The sequence below is a fragment of the Lichenostomus cassidix genome, chromosome 13 (genome assembly GCF_008360975.1).
Source record: "Lichenostomus cassidix isolate B80296 chromosome 13, HeHo_3.0, whole genome shotgun sequence".
NCBI classification, from domain to species: domain Eukaryota; kingdom Metazoa; phylum Chordata; class Aves; order Passeriformes; family Meliphagidae; genus Lichenostomus; species Lichenostomus cassidix.
Window position 1 is genome coordinate 3,189,952 of NC_139494.1, and position 9,640 is coordinate 3,199,591.

Here is a 9,640-nt window from a genome sequence, read left to right on the forward strand (position 1 = left end):
AGTCAGTGTAGATGTGGTGGGGAGCTGGGTGGCACAACCTCGTGGTTAAAAATGCCTGTTTTTCTCTTAAGGAAATGTCCAGACAGGATTTTGATCCAGTTGTGGGCATGGCACATATTTTCTGTCATATCCCCCTTCTCCCCAGCCAGCAGCTGAAGCTCTTGTGCAGGTATTTCTGATGCTTTTTTCTAAGGAAAACATAATGACACTGTAAGGTATTTTATAGCAATTAAAAGAGCAGTGAGCTGCAGAAGGAGTTTCAGGAGAAGCAGTGTTATAGAAGCGGTTTCCTGTGGTGCCTCTGGGGGCTTGTACCTCGGCTGAACTGTCACTGCAGCCTTTCCGTGCTGGGGGAGCAGCTTTAGGGGTCATTCTCCTGCCTGACCACCACTTCCTGTGCAGCACAGGGGAGCTGAATCACCCTGATATCTCACCCATACAATTTTTTACTGAAATTGGCTGAAATACAGACGCTGGTGGGGAAGGACAGGGACTGTGACAGTGCCCACTCTGAGCATCCTCAGCCGAGGCAGTTCTGCTGCTGGATGGGCTGGGGAGGATGGATGAGCTGACACGTGGGCAGCAAACTAGGCCAAGTGCTGAGCTCCAGGGCTGTCCTGGCCTGCAGCAGGGATGGAATCAGGGACACGCTGACGATTCTGCTGCAGAAGCTGGCAGCGAAGTGGGATGGGAAACGCCTGGGAGCGAGTGGGGGCTGGCAGAAAAGACTGTCCTGCCACCGGCACAGATGCCCCAGGGAAGATCCCAGGGGGATGTTGGGCAGAAGGGAGAGGAGGAAATCCCAACAACGGCACAGGGAGTTACCACCAGAGGGCACTTAAATATTGCTCTTGCTGAACAAATGGTGTTTCCTAGCGAGACGCCAGCTCCGGATTGCCTGACAATGCACATCTAAGCCTGAGTCATTGCTGGCACAGAAAGCAAAGGAAAGCACTCAAAAGGCATTTGAGAAGTCATGCATGAATGAGAGTTTACTAGCAGGACACAGAGGATTGAACTTTTCTTTCAGACCCTTTCAGAGAGGTCTGCCAAGGGGTCTCCACCCTGCCTAGTCAGTGAAGTGAGCAGTGCAACACCAGACCCTGGCCCATGTGGTATCCACAGGGCCTGGCACAGGGCAAAGAAAACTGCTCACACTCCATCCTGCCCGCTGCAGATGTGTCCTGTCTGCTCCTCATTGCAAGTGCTGAGACAAGAGTTTCAGCCCTGGCAGGGATCATGGCTCAGCACCTGCTGTGGTGCTTACCAGGTGCATTTGTGCCCTGCTTGGTATTCCAGAGCTGGGCACAAATAGAAATATTATGTGTCTTGCAGGGAATGGGAAAGGAAGGGACTGTGTAGGATTTGAGTGGGTGCCAAATAAAGCCTGCAGGAGTGAGGACAGCCAGGTAAGGAAGATGGAGAACCACTTTATGAGAATGGAGGAGAACAGCTTCCATCCTGGTGTTGAGAGCAAGCCACAGCACTCTGTCCATCACCCAGGATGTCTCAGACAGGCACCCTGGAGCTCAGGGTAGGATGTCAGATGTGGGGCTTATCCAGGGTCACAGTGCAGCTGCAGGCCTTGGTGCTATGCTGGCAGATCTCTGAGTACAACAAGCTTCATCCTGGGGCCAAAGCAGCTAAAGCTGGGAGTGCTACAGGTGTGGGTGATGGAGAACTGAGGGAGGGTGGCTTCCTTTCCTAGAGAGGAAAAGCTGAGTGCAGACAACAGAAAGCTTGTGCTGTGTTGGTAATGGTAGTGACTACTGCAAATATCTAGAGAAAATGGGTTTAACCCTGCAGGGAGAAGAGAGGCCCCAAGGCCTCACAGGAGCATCCATATGCCCTGAGAATCTCCCCTGGGTGGGCACAGGGTGCTGGGAGGGCAGGAACAGGGCTTGCTGTGTGATGTGGCATCTCCCAGCATCTCCTGGGACCATCTTCCCAGGGATTCTCCTGCCTTCAGAGTAGCCAGAGGCCCATCCTGGACTTTGCAGCAGGATTTCCCAAGATGAGTAATATGAACCCTCTCTGCTTGGGGATTGCTTCCAGGACTGAGAGATGGGAGGGCAGTTTGAGGAGCCACACGTGTGCTGCAGCATGTGGGCACTTCTGACTGGGTAGGATATGGGAAGAGCAGTGATGGTGTGGGGAGGCAATGGTGTCCCTATCTGTGGGGTTCTCCAACCATGACCTGTCAGGCACGTGCCCTCCTCACTCCAGCCAGGGCTCTTGCCTGTGCCAGGACTGGGTTCCCTCATGTTTTCAGGTTTGGCTGATTATTTGCAATTAGCACTAATTAGTGTCTCTTTTGACAGTGCCTTGTCTCTGCTTCCCCCTGCCTTATCCTAGCCCCATCATGCTGTGTGCTGGGCCCATTTCCTTCTGAGGCACCTCCACCAGTCTGGGCAGCAAAGCCACAGGGTGATTCTGGGGCTCCAGTCTGTTGTCCTGGAGGATCTACCCACAGGGGCTTCAGTTTAGGGTGTGTCTGGTGCATCTTAGCTTTCCTGGTCTGCTGCAGGTGTTCTGCCCAGGCAGATGTGGTTGTTCCCCGGCACCAGACATTGACAGTGGTATTATGGGGTCTCTCTGATCACTGCTGCAGAACAGGACTGTGGGGACACTGCTAGGCAGCCCTGTCCTTTGCCAGCCCCAGGAGCCATCCCAAGCCCTGTCAGGTGGCTGAAGCCATAAGGCTGGTGGGCCCAGGGTGCCTGGCACTGCCTGCCCCTGCTGCTGGCTCCTGGCTCCTGAGGACATTGAACCCTGCTGAGAATTGATGCAAGAGAGGTCTCAGCAGACAGACGCATTTGTTAAAGCTGTCCTACCCTCTGGATGAATGAGCTGGGGTGGCAGTGAGAGGGACAGGATGCTCTTGGGAGGGATGCCCTGCTTCCCTGGAAGCAAGCCCAGGAGAGACAGAGAGGAACCCTCAGCCAGGAAGGATGTAAAAGACCATGGTGAAAATAATACATCATAGAATCACAGAATATGCTGAGTTGGAAGGGACCCACAAGGATCATCAATTCCAACTCCTGGCCTTGCACAGACACCCAACATTGCCACCCTGTGCCCGAGAGTGTTGTCCCAGAGCTCCTTGAGCTCTGTCAGGCTTGGGGTCATGACACTGCCCTGGGGAGTCTGTTCAGTGCCTAACCACCCTTTGGGAGAAGAACCTGTTTTTTGTGAATGCCAATGCAACCCCTAGAGAGCTGTCCACTAAACCCACAATATTTTATAGCTGTTTAATCCAAAAGGCTGCACAGGAAATTATTATCATCTCCACCTTCCCAGGCTTGGAGCCTGATTGCTTCAAACATAAATCTTGTAAATGGATTTGTACTTTTCTCTGAGATTTATTTAAAAAAACAAGCATTTTATTTAATCTCACAACCATTCAAAGTGCCAGGGAGAGGTGGAAGATCTGGGCAGAATTCAAGTGCATCACATTTGGGCTGGGGTGATTTTGATGGACTGAAGCCTCTGCAGCATGTGTAGTCTTCATGCACTGATGAGAAATCTCTGTGCCAGGTAAAGTCAGCTGGAAAGAAAAAGGAAGGCCCTGTTCCTGTCAGGGGGCGTTGGGAAGCCAGGCGCAGGGAAGGCGTGGTGCTGGTTTCATTTGGGTGTTGTTGGTTTGGACACAACTTTGGTGGATCTTTGGGCTCATGGTTTTGTAGGTCTGGTTGGAAGAAGAGCTCAGGGCTGCCCAGGAACTGCTGAAATCCCCAAATCCTTTGTGCTTGGCTGGATTAGAGACCTGAAAACTTCTGATATGTAGTTTTTCAATACTCACAACAGTGTGGTTTGGTGCTTAGTAAGTAAGTGTTTGACAGCAGAACTCACAGCAGTTGGCTTCACTCATCCTTTAGAGATGCTGAAATTGGAGAAAAAGATTTAAAAGGCAGAAAAAAGAAAAGGATTAAAGAACAGCTGAAAGGAGGCAGAGTGAGAAAAGACACAGGCACCTCAGGAGAGCCAAATCCAGCAGCCAAAGGTCAGGAGGTGAGGGCAGGGAACCCTGCAGTTGTCAGAGGTTGGAGGGCAGGACATACTGGCCATCTCTTCCCTTCTCCAATGTTTGGGAGAACCAAAGCCCTGGAATGTCTCCATCTCCTCTTATCCCCAACCCACACCTTTCCTTTCCTCTCCACATCTTCCTGGAGCACCCTGTGCTGAGGTTAGGAGGGCTGGGTTTGCACTTGGCTTGCTCAGGATTACCTGCTAAAGTGAGAGGAAAACCAGCTTTCTACCTCATTTCAAAGCTATTTAAGCCAAGTTTTCCTGTGGGGACATTAGGAGAGTATCACCACACTGGTTTGACCAGGAAAACAGCTTTTCAATAATAGGCAGAGAAGCATTTTGTAGCCGAGCTTCTTGGTCAGATGTTGGGACATGTCTCCACCCCAGGAAAATGGGCTTCCTGCAGCCTCGTGGAGGGATAGTCCCTGAGCCCAAGGACAGCCCTGGAGGCCTCTCAGGGGAAGGAAAGGTACAGAGCAAAGGTTTGGCTGGTGAAATATAGGTGTGTGGAGAGATAAGGCAGAGGCAGAGCCTGCTGCCCTGGGCTGACACCCGTGGGTGTTCCCTCCTGGCACTGGCTGCTGTCAGAGGGGCTGCAGAGAATTACAACTAATATTCTACTTGAGCTCAAAGCCCACGTGCTGGGCAAGCACAGGAGGTAATGAGTTATTCCTTTCAAAATAGCAGTGTCATTAAAAAAAATTGCAGCTAACTCTGCTTTTCCCAGAGGAGCAGGTCTGTTAAGGGCTCACATGTGTGAAGTGGTCTCTGCTGTGACACTGTTCCACAGATGGTTTGTATTTTTCTGAATCACTGATTCCCACTCTGTGTCAAGGATCTGTCTGGGCAGAAAGACCTCAGGAGGCACAACTGGAAGGTGAAAAAGGCAAAAAGCCAGTTCTGATCTGTCCAAAGTGGAGCCCCAACCCAGCTGTGCACCAGAGGGGCTCAGCACTACACCACCTTCCTCATCCTCCTCTTCCTCAGGCACCACTTTCTGAAGAGGCTGAGAAGTGCATCCAGCTTCACCCAGCAATGGTGATTTGGGTCTCCTCACTCAGGTCCAGCAGTCCCAGTTCCCAGGCAGTGTCTGTATGTGTCTGCCCATCACCAGGGGTCAGGCTGCACTTTTTCCAACCACCTGCAAGGGAGTTTGGGAGCAACCCACTCCTCTCATTTGGCAAGGACCTGATCTGGATGTGTTCCTGGCAGGACTGGGCTGAGGCTTAGAGGTGACTGGACTGGGACTCCACGGCAAGCCTCACTGGACACATTTGTGGTATGAAGCAAAAAAAAAAGTACTAGAAATTTATCCTTCATCTGGCTTCCTGACCCATCCCTGCAAGACTGAGATTTCCCTTTCAGTAGGGGCTGAACGACTGGGAGGCACATAGGTCACAAGTCCCTCAGTCCAAGGTTCATATCCTCCTCCCCAGAGGGGCTCAGGTAGCAGGTGGGATCTCCCAAGAAGATCATCAGGCATCCCACTAGCCATCATGGCCAAAAGCAGGGCAGAAGACCACATTGTAGGGAATGAGTCTGTGTGAAGGCTAGCATAGCTCAGGAAACCCTGCCCAGCATGTTCCCAGTTCAGTGGCACTGGGAGCTGGTGGTCTGCAAGCAGAACAAGAGTCTGTGGGAGTTGAGAAGGTCTCTGTCCTGTCTGTTCCTTGTGGTATCTCCTGCTGGGGCCAAGGGTGGTGCCAGCTTTGTGCCAACACACAGGCAATAAGGTTTGGTGCCCTTAAAACTGAGAAATAAGGCAGTGGTGGTGGCCAGATGTTCCCACCAGCAGTTCCACATCCAACAGTCATGTACCCACAGCTGTTTGGGGGGATGGACTGGGTAATCCCTCCCACTTCCCAGAAAGCCATGGACAGGGGCTGCACAGACCATGCCAGGGTTCCTTGTGTCCTAGCACTTGGATAGGGACACCATGGCCCTTGGAGGCACAAAGGCAGTCCCCTGGCTGGGACACCAGCAGGAGTCAAAGGTCCATGTCCTGGTTTCAAACAGGATCCTTCACTCACTGAGATACTTTCTGGGGCTGCTCCCTCCTTGGTCACCTTTCCCAGGGCCTTTGCTATTGCCCAAAATGTTGGTGCTTCAGGAGCTTCTTTAAGTTCATGAATGTTTAGCCCTTAGTAGAGCCACAGATTTTTAAAATCAAAAGGTCATTTTTAGGTCACTGAATAATAACTATTGCTGTCCCCACTGTCACTGATTCCATCACAGAGAAGCAGAGGCTTGCTGAGAAATCCTTGAGCTGCAGGCTGAAAATGAAGGGAAATTCACCACAGAAAATGCAAGATTAGGGGCACTTAGTGCCATGGGCTACTGGGAGAAGAAGCAGGGCCAGGGAACACCTATTGTAGGGAATAGCTGGGCACAGGGATTCCCTACATCCCTGCTGCTCCCCACATGGGATTCAGCTCATCCTGCACACATTACTTTCAGAGTGCTTAGCACAGTGAAGAGGTGCCTGCAGCACCTTCATGCTGCACCTCTACCACAGGCCTGGGCTGTGGGGTTTTGGGTGCACACTCCTTTCTTGCAGCCTCTGGTCAAAGCAATGTGTTGGTCACAAAGTCTTTGGGGACATCACCGTTTGCTGTGAGCCAGGGCAAACCCTCACAGGATGGGGGGAACCACCAACTGGAGGGAAAGCTGTTGCTATTCAAGGAATAATGGAATGGTTTGGGTTTTGAAGGGACCTTTAGCTCTTTCTCCACCTCCCTGCCATGGACAGGGACATCTCCCACTATCCCAGGTTGGTCCAAGCCCCATCCAGCCTGGCCTGGAACACTCCCAGGGATGGGGCAGCCACAGCTTCTCTCCTGCTGCTAAAGGTGATTTTTTTGAGGAGTAACAGGATCTTTTAGCTGCATGGGATTATCTTGGGATAGATTCGCCAATTGGCAAAGTAAGGGGGAGCATCACCGGCTGGTGGGGGCAAACCTGACCTCCCTCACTCATAAAAGCTTTAGGGATCCTCTAAGAGCAGGAACTACTCATTCTGGGGTGAAGCAGCTCCTCCTTACAGGAGCACAGCAGTTACACTGGGCCTCCAACAGCCCTTGTGATTGATGGTCAGGATGTCATTCCTGCAGTGCAGCATGCAAAGCATGGCAAGGTGCTTTTCCATGACTGTTCCTGGGAGATACACTGCAGGTTCATTCCGTGACCAAGATGAACAGCCTCAACTGGGAATCCTTGCGGGCTGTGAGCTGTGGTGGAAGTTACAGCTGTAGTTACTGTCTGTCTCACATGGCTGGGCAGGGAGAGGTGCTTTGGGCATCTCCTGCCTCCAGTTTTAATACAGTTCAGTCCTTCTGGTTAGTCCTGGAAACATTTGCTGTTGCTGTGATGGATGCAGGCTGGCCCAAGGACACACTTCTGGGAGGGAGAGCAAAGGCAGGCACAGGGAAGCAAGCATCTGTTGTAGGGTCAGTAGGGCTGAGCTGGGCTCTGCTGTTCAAAACCAGCCCCTGCCTCTTTCTCACTATGTTTACGGCTCTCCCAGGGCAACCTTGTCAGGGTCAAACTCTTCTGGGCATCCCTTGGCACTGAGCTTTGGCTGCTTCAAAGAGACAACTGCCCCAGCAGTCCCTGTCTCAGCAGCCTGGGGACAGGCAGCTGCCTCCGAAGGCTCTGGAACAGCAGGACACATCTGTCTCCCAGCTAGCCCAGGAGGTGCAGAGCAATGGCTCCCCAAGAGCCATGCTGCCTTCCTCCTCGCCTGGCAGCAGAAATCACCCTCTGTCCTTGCCACAGCTTTTGATTCCCAGGCCACCTTGAATGTTGGGTAAGTTATAAAATTCCCCACATTCAGCATCTCCATATTTGAGACTTGGAGAAACAAATCCAGGACAAAATAATTCCAGTATTCTTTTTACAGTTCCCATGCTCTGCTGGGTTGAAAGAGAAGCTCTTAGAGGACACATCAAGTTCATGTCTATGCCTCTTCATTGCAATTATGCATTCCTGGAAGTCCAGAGCAGTCTCTATTCCCTACACCCATATGGCAGGACTGGAAAGGATTGGGCAGCTACCAGTTGGCTTTTGAGTCACCTCTCCATGTGAGCAGCAGTGGTGGAAGCAGCAAAAATACTTTCTCTGTTTCCCAAGGTCAGGAATGCCACCCTGGGGCATTGCTTTTTATCTTGAATAACCTACTTTAGCCAATTCCCAGAAAAGGCACAGGTTCTCTGCAGTGCCAAGCAAACCAGCATGGAAGGAATTTCTTTGGTTGGGAGCCATCCTGTGAGTCAAGGCCAGCTCAGGATGCTCCATATCTGAGTTACTGGAGCATTGCCCCATCCCGAGCAATTAGGAAACCCAAAACTTTGTGACCAGTGTTTTTGTCTGATGTTTCAGTTTGTTTTTTTCTTTAAGCATTAAAATGAGCAGTGGAGACAAGAGAAGCAGTGGGATCAATGCTGAGGGTTGTTCCCATGTGCTGTAAAGAGACTGTTGGGTTTGGAGTGGGATATTAAGCTAAAGAGGAAGTATTTTCTTCCAAAAAATGGGCCTTTCATGGCTTGGCAAGGTGTACAGCAGCTGCTTCCTGCTTCTTGTCAAGCACCAACCATTGGCCAGTGGGTATCAGCTTGGAGAAGCACCTGGTCCAGATAAGTTTCCTGATGTTACTCCAACAAATGGAGCCATTTCATCAGTGTGCCCAATTCTCCCCAAACCAGAAAGCAAATTTCTAGGAATATACTGCTTATAATCATGGGCTAGCCCACAAAGGAGATAAAGATGTGTGTTAAAATGCTATTCAGAGGATTATGTGAGAGCAGAATAATTTCCAGTGGAAACAGAGTGGTCTAACGGGTGAGCCGCTAGGGTGAAAGGCCCAGGGAGATCTGAGTTGTGCTGCAGGGCCCAGTGATGGATATCTCAGACGCTTCCAAATCAGTGAGGGTGAGGGGAGCGGGAAGGGGCAGGGGAAGGCTGGGGAAGGTGCTGCCCATGCACATGGAGCAGGGTCTGAGCTCACCCCTCCCCAGCCAGCGGGGCGAGCGTGGGGTGGGACAGGAATCCAGCCCTGAACATGGAGCGTGCAATCCACGTCCAACAACATTTCACCTAGTGCATAATGTAAGCACTGGATGGGTTTGTAGCCAGGGCTCTGGCGCTGAGAGCATTGAATTAAACATGGGGTGACTCAGCTCTCGTCCGCGCCAGCCCGGCAGAGGGGAATGCGGGGACAGGTGCATTATTGATAGTTTCATTTTCCCCAGGTTTCAGCGCCGCCAGAGAAACAGCGTCTGCGGCGCTTAGAGGGGGACACGGTGTGGCCAGACTCGGCATTTGCAACGCCTGCCTGCTCTTCCTGCCGCTCCTGGTGCAGGGATTTCTGCATCCAGCCTCTCCCTCCGGCCGCTCCCCACCTGCAGCCCCTCCACCTGGGCGGGAACCCCACGGCAGGGCAGCATCTGCCCCGTCCTCCAGCCCCGGAGCACCAGGGAGCTTTGGGGGCCGCACAGACCCCACGTCAGAGAGCAGCCCCTGGGCCTTGGAAGGGGTGGGAACCCCGGAATTTGCCTTTGGCCTTGCTGATGATCCAAAGCCCTCATCTGCTTCAGCCTCTGGCGACTGCCCACAG